We start from the raw sequence: 12,550 nt of genomic DNA, 5'->3' as shown, positions 1-12,550 counted from the left end.
GTTCATATTCCAAAGACCTGCATAGGGTATTACAGGAAGAACCTTGTTAGAAGAGGGATAGGAAAGGCAACTAACTCATTCATAAATATGCATGGCTGCTGAGTATGAAGGATTCAACCTTTAATGTCATTGAATACACTGCTTTGCCTGAAGCCCCATTCAAGTATTTCTTCATGCCTGAACTGGAAATTTGGAACTGTATAGAACACCCTGAGTTGTGCAGATACCAATCCCGTTCCAAAGGTCCCTTTCCTTTTCCATGGTCTCGCTACACTGAAGAGGAGCAAGGATTAAGGTGTGACTGAGTAGGACCTTTGACATGACTGGAATCCTTATTTTACTTATTTTCTTGGACTACATGAAGGATCCTACATGAGAAAGGTCCTATAAGAAAGGAAAACCTAATAGATGCCCCCTTGAGAACTTTGCACTCCATGCATGGAACTTGGAAACTGAGTGGGCTGGACTGGCATGTGGCATATGAGGGCTAAGACTCATGAGTGCAGGCTCTCCTCCCTCAGTCTTCTAGCCATTGTAGTTGCAACATTGCTTGAATGCCAGCATAAGAGTTGGGTCCTATCCAGTTGGAGAAGAAGTAGACGGTGGCAGATCAGAAGAATTTCTCTCCGAATTTGGAGAAGTGCTTTTTCTGGACAATAGTAATGGCCATGCTGGCAAGTTGGTGATAGAGCTGGTCCTGGGAGTTGTCACTCTTTCTTTTATGAATGAATCAAGTAATAAAAACAGAGAAATGAAGCACAGATATTGTCCCAATATCAGGGTTTGCTCTGAGTTGCTATAAAGAGGATATTGCATCCAGTGGCGACCTGCTGCTGTGTAACCTCTGGCTGCATCCATGTTTCAACATAATAGGCCAACAGTCTATTGTATCCATTATGTTCAGTAACACTTTGCTTCTTGTTACAGAAACAACCCACATCATGCTTGGTTCAGAAATGTTTGGCTGTTCCCAACACTTTTTATTGGTGTAGACACATATAGTGTTATGGCGCCATCTCGTGGTTCTTCATAGAGGGGCATTTAACAGCGATGACAGTTTGGCAGCAAAGCAGACAATCCTAAGGGCTGGTTTCCCACTTCTGGAATAGATGACAACCACTGGCTTTTATATCTAAAAAGCATGAAGCAGAAGCTGCCTCATGCAGGACCAGTCTCAGAGTGATGATGAGAAAAAGACAAAAGAAAGGAAGAAATTTGCTGGGGCCCAGATGGCAAAATATTAACTATACTGAAATTAGTTTGTTATGTTTTGCAAAAACAATATCGAGAACCGGGTGTGACATGGTAGCATGCCAGACATGTTAACATTTTTCTGCTTTAATCTTTGTTCTCGAATTCTAAAAGGAAAAGACAGTCGTATATTCCAATAGAATGAATGGATGCCTGGACTGTGGAATACTCCATCATTGTTCTCCCGTATGGTTCCTCACAATTGTTTTCTGTATGAGATGGTAAGAAAGAGGTATATGCCACTTCTAGTCACTCAGTGCTTCACATCTGCAGTCATTTATTTGGTCAGATGCACCTAAGACATGACGTTATGCCTGGGCTGAGCTCCGAAATGTACCTCCCCAGTACCACAATATGCTTGGGGCACTATTTCCCTGCCCCTGCCTCTGACTGTTGGGGCAGAATGCCTCTTGTATGTATATGATGGATGCAATGGTTGGCCCTATCATTTGCATGGGAAGTGGGGGCAAGGGAGAAGATATCTTGTATTAATAGTGGGATTGCACAGGGCTTAATTTGTGTATGAGAATTCAATCCTAGGCTATGCTTTGAAGTGGTTTTAGGGGTGTGTGATTTCCAGAGGGCCAAGGGTAACATAGGTTAACCCCTGCATCCTATGTCCTAAAAACTTTCTTAGAAAAATTGGTCTTTTCCTGCAAAAGATTCCTTGTACCTTCTAGTACCCAACACATTCTTTAAAAAAATTGGGGTTCTGTGCCCCCTCAAAACATGACATAATTGAACCCACATTTTTTGTTTGAAGCAGCTTTTTTTTAATGGAAAACCCATTTTGGAATGGGGGAGACACCAGGAAGGCTGGAGGCTGCATTTGTGACTGGAGGTGGCAGCCATTCCATCAGCTGCATATTGCCCATCTCTGCTATACAGCATATAGAGTCATATCAGAAACTGGCAAATCTGTACAAAAACAATGCACATTTCTTTCAGTACTGAATAAATACAGGTGATTCCCAATTTTAATCATCATTCACAAATGTGCACTGCTTGAATGGGAGTGGGTATTTTTCTGAGGATTCTAGGATATGCTGGGACAAACATGTTCCTTATCCAAAGAAATGTTTGTCTGTGCAGAGTCAAGTATATTCCATGCAAGCATACAAAGGTGGAAAAGAGAAGATGAAATCAAATGATTAAAATAAAATGCATGATTTTTGTATTGAGAGACATGACCTGAACCCAGTGACACTACGCCCTACCTCTATCCCGAAGAAATTTTCATTTCTTCCAAATGGAGCCCACTTACTGACAGTCAGAGGTTTCCCTCACTTCTGTTTTGTTGCAGCATGGGTTGTCCAAAAATGTCTCACCACTGTAGACTAACCATGTTGCCAAGTTGCTTTTTTACTTATGGTGGTACTATAAATCAATGACTTCCAAAAAGTCCTGCTATTAACAGCCCTGTTCAGTTTTGCAAATTAAGGGATGTTGCTTCCTTTATGGAGTCAGTTCATATTAATATAGGTATTTTTCTGCTGCCTTCAACTTTTCTCAGCATTACTGTGTTTTAGACAGAGGCTTTCCATGATATGACCAAAGTATGACAGTCTCAGTTTAGTCATTTTGGCTTCTAGGATGGCTTCAGGCTAGATCTGATCTAGAACCCATTTATTTTGGTTGCTGGCAGTCTATGGCATTCACAAAGCTCTCCTTCAACACTACATTTTGAATAAATATATATTTTTCTTGTCACTATTTAAACTTTCCAGCTTTCACATCTGTACATTGTAAACCAGAATACAGTATCATAGTATGCACAATCTTGGCTTTGGTTTTCAAGAATGCATCCTTATACTTATTGACTTTTTAGTTCTTTTACAATACAATTCCTAGGGATATACACAATGATTTTTTTGGGGAGGGGGTATTTGTTTCATTTCTGTTTCTTTAAAGTGTGACTGTTTTGTTTTTGTGTTTTTCAGGCACTTATCCTTTCATTTTACACAAAAGGGACCACTTCTGTTATCCTACTTTCTTTTTGTGTTTCCTCATTCATATTTTCTGGCACTAGTCCAAAAGTCCTAAAGAACTCATCAAGACTATTCCAAAGAGGCAGAGGCAAGGCAGCATAGCATCAATCTACTTCAAAAACTGGCAACTGTTCATGACAAACAAAAATCATAATCAGAGCAACAAGACAGAAATGTGTCAAGCTGTGCTCAACCAAACACTTCCATCCTCTACACAGCCCAGTGGCACATAGGTATAGTCACAAGCTCCAACCCCTGGCCCACATCCCCCACAGAAGCAAACAAAACAATCACAAATATATAGACTTTTAATGGAATAAGTACACAGTAAGATAACCAAGTTTTTTTTTTTAAAAAAAAAACCCCAAATCAACCAGGGCAAGCACCCCAACCACAAACACACAGGTGGGAAAAACAGAAAAATAAAAACAACCAATAATAACAGAATTCCTCTCCCAAAAAAAACAATTAAAATGCAAGAAGTTAAATAAATAAATAGATACAGATGTATAGTAGCAAATTCAGATTCAGAATTCAGACTTGGAGTTTAAAATTATAGCCTTTCGGATATAGAATTTGGAATGTTTGGGTATCCAAAACTTCATCACAGTTAATATGAACACTTCATAGTCATGATTTCATTCTTTAAAAAATACAAATAGGTGAAACATTTTAAAAGGATTTTCCCTGCCTGCATCCTCTGATACCATCCCAGTCAATGTGCCAAAAAGAGAGAGAGAGAGTGCAAATCAGCAGCTTGGGGAAGCATTTGTCCAAATCAGAGGACAAATGATACTGGGGCAATGGGATAATACCCTGGGCAGCACTGGCAGGCAGACTGGAGCAGCAGATGTCATCTCCTGGGTGGGAAATGTGCCAACAGCATAGGGCACAGCACAATTGAGTGAGTGAGCACAATCTTGGAGTAGCAGTTGGAAGAATGAAAGAGGCAGAAGGAGGGGCAGCAGACTGAAGCATGAGGTGTGATAGGATTGGACTGACAATGTCCCCTGTCTGAGAGAATACTCTTTTGCTGGACACACACATTGGTGGGCAAGACCGCAGTCCCACTGCCACTTTGACCAGACCTCCCCAAACAGTCTTCTTCTCAGACCAATAAAATAAGGGAGCCATGCTTGTCAGGAAGGTATTCCAGAAAGCTTGCCCTGTAGATGCAGGGGTGAGGAACTTGGCCTCTAGAATACAACTGCTGGTACAGCTGCTTGGCACATTGGTATAGTCACAAGCTCCAACCCCTGGCCCACATCCTCCATAGAAGCAAACTATACGATAATTGCTAGTTTTCTCTTGCTCTGTGTGACCCCTCAGTGCTATCTGGATCTTCTTCACTAGCTGTTGCTGTTGCTGCATATGACAGGAAGTTGGCTTGCATTGCCCCCCCTTCAGCTGTCTAATTTGCAGGATGAGGTCCAAGAGGGTTGCTAGATTGTACTTCTTCTTCCACAAGGAAGCAAACTTTTAGTGGAGCAGGTCTTTTAGTTTGCTAGCCAGGGCCACCACTTCAGGGAGGGGAAAAAAGTTGTTCTCCTCTATGAAATCCTCAATTCACCTAAACTGTACCCTCCTCATGTCCTCCATCATGCTAAGGAAGCAGCAGAACATTGGGATCACCTAACTAAGGATGACTATCTCCACACTAAGCACCTGTATTGCACTGTCAAAGTTTTGGAGAAGATAGACCACTTGACCCAAAAGCTGCCCCCAGACTATGGAATGCCCTCCCGACTGAGATTCGTCTGGCGCCGACACTGATGACATTTCGGCGCCAAGTCAAAACCTTCCTGTTCCAGAAGGCTTTTAACTGAAATAATATTAACTGTGGGTCTGATGGCAATTTTATCTATATTTTAATTGTATTTTAATTGTACATATCTTTATTGTATTTTAAATGCTGTAAGCCGCCCAGAGACCTTTGGGTAGTGTGGGCGGCATATAAATAAATAAATAAATAAATAAATAAATAAATAAATAAATAAATAAATAAATAAATAAATAAAATGTCCCACTCTTCTCTGCCCAGAGGACATCCATACCAACGGAACTCTTCCGTGCCAAATCATGAAGTGCCCCTTACTGCTCTAGCACTCTTTCAAGCAGGTAGAAACTGGAGTTTAATCAAGTTGCCACATCCTAGATTCAGTGGTGTAGTAGCAATCCCAGTTGTTCTTATCTCTGATACCCAAGCTGACAATGTCTGTCTGAGTGCTGATGCCATCCATGTCGTTCTGTGGTGCTTCTGAGACCAACAACTTTCATAGACAAAAGGTCTGAGCTGTCTCTAGACATTTCACAGCCTAAAGCAGCAAAACAAATTGTATCTGCCCACACAAATCAAAGTGGTGAGTATCCATAGCTAGATAAATTATTCCAGCACATGACAGGAAATCCCACAAACATTTCTGACCATACTGATATAATTTTTATATACTGCTTGCTGACTTACAGTGACCCTCATAGGGTTTTAAGTTATATTTGATGTAACAGTAGTTTACCTTTGTTTATCTTTGCCACCCTCCACTGAGTTTCCATGGCCAAGTGGGATTTGATCCCAAGTCTTCTGTACCTCGGTCTAATTCTCTATTCACTGCACCACACTGGCTCATTGAAAATAAAACACCAACTGTGGCCAGTTCATGACATGCAAAGTATACCATCTGGTGTAGCCTCTTCCCTGTCTAATAATAATATTTGCCTGCAACAGGCTGCTTCATCAAGCTCAAGAATAACACATGAAGACAGCACACACACACAAACAGGTAGGCACAGGAGAATATCTTTCGTTATCAAAGTGAGAAATAAAGAACATGCATGGACTGTGTATGCCTCTGTGGTCAAAGGCTTCTAAATCACCACAGAGCTGTATCATCTGAGTGGATATCATGGGAAAAAGCCAAGGCAATGGGCCATCATATATGCTCTCCAACCCATCCTTGACAAGAATAGTTCACTCTTCCAAGCCCTTGGTGGCAGACTACACAACAGATCATTTTAATTTACCTGGATACTCCGCACAAGATCTTCCACTTATTTACAGACAAACCCCCAATCTCAAGCAACTACTGACACATGGTCGTGTACTGTAAAAGATCTGAAGGTTTTCTTTTCTGGAGAAGAAAAACTAAAGGACAAAAATCCAGAGAGAGCTCAGATAAGATATATAGATATATTTAAAACCCATATCAATGGACTCAATATTAGCCAAGGTTTCTTAGGCCATTATCAAATGTAAAACACTGCAATAATTGTATTGTATCTGCTGTATTTCTCAGCTGTATTTCCTTCCTAACTATTTATATATTTGACTTTTGGTTTTGGCCTGACTGCCATATTTTTTTATGTGACACTGTGTGGTGAGTTTTGGAGGGACTCAGGTGCTATAACTCTTGGGGAGGAAAACAAGAGTGACATCCTACAGAGAATCTAAACAGCAGCAAGGATGCAGTTGTTTCTGGGTCTATCTACACTACACAGTTATAGCTAATACCACTCTGAGGCCATGATTCTGTCCTATGGGATCTTCCATTCTCCTTAAAGAGCTTCAGATGGACTATGGGGCATTCTCCTAAAGAACAGCAGAGAATTCCAAGTACCTTACGAATGTACAAACTCCAGGTTTCCATAGGATGGAGCCGGGGCAGTTAAGGTGGTATCAAACCATTATAATGGTAGTGTACTTATGCATTTAAGATCTACCTTTGTATGACTCCTGTTCAGCGTCAGCAGTGTTGTAGCATTGCATTGGTTGCAGTGAAATGAATGATGGATGCAATAACTTTAAATCAGAATGCTGTTTTATTGGGAAAACAGGCAACAGTGTAAACCATGGTATAACACCCTGTGTTCATCTGCGGGTACAAAGAACAAAGTGAACAGTCGGTGCCCTTGCTCTCCTTCACCGCCATGCATGCACAGCAATTAAAAGGTGTCACTGAAGAGGCTTTGTGAAATGAGTCGCATGCATCTGGATGATACAGACTGTGGAATTGGAGGGGGGCACATTATGCTACTGGCGAGCTGTTCAATTATTCATTTCCTATTTCTGCATATACAAAAGGTTAATCCACTAGACGCAAACCACACAGGGAAAGCAGCTCTTTGGAGACAGCTCCACATTAGTCCTTTTCTAATGGCTCCTCAAGCATTACCTGGCTTCTGTTTCTTCTAGTGTGTGTGTGTGTGGGGGGGGGGGGGTTTGGAGATGTGCTGGGGGAGGACTCAGTTATGTTTGCTGTTGCTCAGGAGGAAAACTAGCAGAGGAGAGAAGTAGCGAACAAGTCAGGAAATTTTAGCCCTCCCACCACAATTTTCACTGGAAACTCATACCTAGATCAGATCATCTGAAAGAGATAAGGTATTGCATCATCCTGGCAGTTGCTTTACAATATTTCATCTTATTGTTAGCAAAATATGTCTAAAGTAATAACAGGGCACCAGCAGATTGGATAGAAATCCCAGCCACCACTGTATAGCATCATGAAAACAGAGACAAAAAACTTTCTCTAAATATAGCTAAAACAAATTTTAAAATCATTTTTCAAATGTGAGTATCCATGGGAAAGAGCTGTACCTTATTTGGAAATGGGTGCTAGGATCCTTGTTTTTATGAAAGCCAATGGTAAACCGAGCAAAGAAAGTTAGGTATGATGCATTGGCAAGGCAAAGCACTAGAGAATGTCAATTCTCTCCCTCCCCATTTAACCCACATGAATATTGATTTCAGGTTTCTTAATTCTTCTCTTCACTAAAGTTATAGAAGGACTACATGCTACATGGCGGAGCATCAAAAAAACTTTTAGGGACCATTTCATTAAAATCATCATCACCATGAGCAGCAGCAGAATAGAGCACAAAACACTAAAATGAAAGTGTCATGAATCACCAAAGCCACATCTTGGGTCAAAATTGTAGTTGAGAAAGTTTGGTGACTGCTTTCAAATGTTCAGCTGTTTTCTTGATGCTTGAAACACAGGAGGACTTAAAAAACTGCATTCAGGGAAAAACCTGATCAACTCAGGACCTGTAGCCCTGTCAGAGGCATATGCTTTGCCACTGAGGGAAAGATAACATTGGAGAAGATGGTAGGTGGTCTTATTTTACATAGGACAATTTCCAATTTGCAGGCTTAGAGAAACTACTAAAACTACTAAAAAGGCATTTGTGCTTTAAGGACTGTCTAAACCAAACCTGGCTTAAAGCAGATCTTTGGAAAGTTCCTTGACCTGGCTAATCTTGCTAGCAAGAGGATTCTGGTAGCTGTAGAAATCATAGAATAGTGAAGTCGGAAGGGGCCTATAAGGCCATCAAGTCCAACTCCCTGGCCGATACAGGAATGCAAATCAAAGGATGTCTGCCAGGTGGTTGTCTAAGTTTCTCTTGAATGCCTCCAGTGTTGAAGCACTCACCACCTCTCAAGGTAATTGGTTCCACTGTCTTACTGCTCTAAAAGAAAGTTTTTCCTGACATTCAACCAAAATCTGTCTTCTTGTAAGATGAGCCTATTGTTGCATGTCCTGCACTGATCCTGCCCCTCTCTATATGACAGCCTTTCAAGTATTTGAAAAGTGCTTTCATATCGCCCCTCAGTCTTCGTTTCTCAAGGCTAAACATGCTCAGTTCTTTTAGCCTTTCCTCATGAGGCTTGGTTTCCTGCCCCCTGATCATCCTTGTCACCCTCCTTTGAACTTGTTCTAATTTGTCTGTATCCTTCTTGAAGTGTGGTGTCCAGAACTGGACATTAATACTCAAGGTGAGGCCTAACTAGTGCTGATTAGAGGGGAAATAGCATCTCACAGAATTTGGAAACTATACATCCTAAAATAATGAAGACTAAAATAACATTTTGTGGTCTTAAAAAAAGGAGTACTTTCCCAAGCTATGATCAAAAGAGAAAGAGCTCTTAGGGGGAGATCAGGGTTGAATTTACCTATTCCATCAAGGCTACCAGTCTGTAGATAGAACCCTTGAGCAGGGGAATGAGAAGGCACTTAGCTTACCTGGTCCCAGTCATCCCAAATACAGACCTTGGATTTCTATTTGAATGTTAGCTATTCTGTCTAAATTTGTATATGTTATATGCATATGTTATATATTTGTCTTCTTTTGTACTTTGTTTTGGTGTTGTACTTCTTCTTTTATGGACTATATGGGGGACACAGCCCACCCTGATTGAGAGGCTTCGGTCTGATCCAGCAAGGCAATTCCTTCTTCTCTTCCTGATAGATGGGGAGAGAGAACATGGTCTTGCCTGTACCATGATATTCTTTCTTCCTGGAATGCAGTGCAGGTGTTTTGTGCTTCAGAAGTTGCTGGGAAATGATATGACATATAAGGGAGTATACACTCAGTGAACCAAAAGCATCCACCTTTATTATGCTTTAAGTTTTTGTTTATGAACACCATGTTTCCTCAAAAGAATAAAATAATAGATGGAGGAAACTGAGTGTTTATGTGGGTATTAAAGAAAATTGGGGAGGTGAAAGCACGCATACAAGTAAATATATATACGCACATAAATTTGACAGACAACAAAGGAATAAACAGTAAAAAAGTATAGAGGTTAGTCATCATTCTGGTGACTATATATAAACATAGGACATACCATTTGAGAGAACATTAAGCATAACTATCAGACAACTTCAACCTTCCAAAACATGAATGCTAATTTAAAGAATTTCTTTAAACTGGTGTCCATGCTGCCTGGGAATTACAGAAGTTGTAACAAACCATCGCATCTGGAGAACACCAAGTTGGGCCAGAGTGTAAATATATAACCAATGGGAGGCATGGTTTGCCACGACAAAATAATCTTCTATTTAATGAAGATCTTAGTGCATCTCCCTAAAAATATTTATTCCCTATAAAACAGATGTCACAGCTGATGGCTTTACCTGCAACAGACATGTTCAAGAGCGTCTAAGTTCTACAAAACCCCATGAGACTTAAAAGTACTTAACTTTGATTGGATTGTGCCTTGATTTTGGTACAAGTCAGAGGAGTGTTTAAATCTAGTTCCTATTGTGAAGGATGATACTACAGGATGTATAAGAAGGGAAAAATACAAGGACATGACTTTGAACAGCTATTTGTTCCACTTAATGTGGATGCCAGCAAAACTCTTGATGCTTTGAAATAGAGCTTCAGGTAAGGGACAAGAGAACTCAGAAGATTTTATTCAAGGAAGAGAATTTAGATGTGAATCACACAGAAACCCCACTGAATATTTGTGTATGAAAAGCAGAGGGGAACAATAAACCTTTTGGACAATGGGTGTTATAAATCCAGGCCTTGTGAACATGCTTGGAGAGGAGCACCTAGCCCCACCCTCCTGTTGTCATGTTCTTCACAGTTCCAGCATTAGGGATGAAGAGAAGAGGCTGATGTCATGTATAGGTTTTGCATGTGAGCAGGAACCTGGAAGTGGGATATCTTGCAGACTTTGAATTATTGTCTTCTTTGTTTATTTATTATCAAATGGTAAGCTACCCCATATCTCACTTAGCTTGTACATAAATATTACACAGATGACCGACGTCATAGAATTATCATAGGGACCTGTTACCATGTGAAGCTAAGGCTCTCCATGACAGAAGGAAATGGGAAAGTCCTTTTTGAGCAGGCCAACAAAAAATACTTCCAGAAAATGGAGGTTGAGAAATAGTTTGGGATTTATGAAGGGCCCAATGAGTCAGCATGATGCATATAAAATTTGATGTTCCCCTTAAAAGCTGCTAGTCATACTAGATTGGTGACCCCTAAAATCTAGGTGACCCTACTGCTCCTCTATTATTCATTCTACCCAGCAGATCTCACAGATAGGGTTAGGAAGGTCAGTCCAATTTTAATATGTTGAACTGGAAGGCACCATAGACTAGAAATTGTGCTTGTCACACCAGAGTGATTCTCACTGATGGTATTTGATTTGTCATTAATATTAATTTTTTTTCTTTGATGGACACTTTACAGAGATTGCCATGTACTATCAGTCTGTGAGTTGGTAGCATTCAGCTTTAGAAAACACATAAACACATTTCCTGTCGGGTTATTATTAAACATAGTAGCTTCTAGCCGTCTCTAGCAAGGTGATGAATGGAGGACCTCCATATAGATGCTCTACAGAAGCAGACCAAGTCATGAAGACCTATTCCTGCATTCCTCTAGTTCTGGCCTTGTGTTCCCAAGAGACAGAAATATCTCACAGAGGCACTGGCCTAGAAAGTAACCATATGCCTGATATCTTGGGAGCATCAGCTCCTATCTCTACCTTTAAATTTCTTAACTAACACATATACACCATGGAATTTTTATGTGTTCACCAGTTGCATTCATTTTCATTCCGTATTTTGCTTTCAGCTAACCTACAAAAATTTGATATGATATTCTTCATAAGCATTTGGAGAAATCATGGGGAAAAATATTATTGCCAGAGATGCATTCTATAGAAAGTCAATAAGTACTGCAGAGTGAAATCTTGGACAGGAAATCTTGGCCTTATTTGGCAGTGCATATAGGCTACTATTATAGAAACACATGCAACCTCAGAAACGTTGTGGCTGTTGTACATTTTCCTGCATACACACTCCTAAATGCCAATCATCGAAAGAGAGTTGTAGCTATATTTTATACCCTCCCAAAGCTACTATCTGAGTACTAAGACAGATGTGATGTGAAATCAGAGCATTGTTTTTCTTCCAGCCTAAGCAATATGGTCCATCTCTCCAGGTCAGAAATAGGCATTATATATAGCTCACAGGCAGGATATGCAATGTAATGAAAAAAATAGTTTCCCCCCCCACCTCCAGGAGAGTTGTTACTGTCTCCTTCTATCACAAACTGCCAGAGGCAGTTGCTTCATTTTTTCTAAAGGAAGGGCTAGCTGGCTCTACCTGCTTACCTGGCCCTTACTCACCTATCCTTCAGTGGCTGGATTTCCTTAGAACTACATGCTTGTCAATCAGACTTGCAAATTAAGCCTGTGTTTGCCTTTCAATGAACAATTGTAAGGTCAGGAAAGGCACACAAAGAGATATCTTCCATCACTTAAGAAAAGCACTACATATAACAATGAGTGAAACATTTAATCCAGTTTGATCCTTAGAAGCCAAGATTGGAAATAAAGCTTAAAGCAGTGCAAGCCGTATATCCATGTTGTTATTCTTTAGTCATTAAGTCATGTCCAACTCTTCGTGACCCCATGGACCAGAGCACACCAGGCCCTTCTGTCTTCCACTGCCTTCAAATTCATGGGTCAAATTCATATTGTCAAATCCATGTTGGTAGCTTCGATGACACTG

Source organism: Pogona vitticeps, chromosome 3 (genome assembly GCF_051106095.1).
Source record: "Pogona vitticeps strain Pit_001003342236 chromosome 3, PviZW2.1, whole genome shotgun sequence".
Taxonomy (NCBI): Eukaryota; Metazoa; Chordata; class Lepidosauria; order Squamata; family Agamidae; genus Pogona; species Pogona vitticeps.
Note: the sequence above shows the minus strand (reverse complement) of the source record.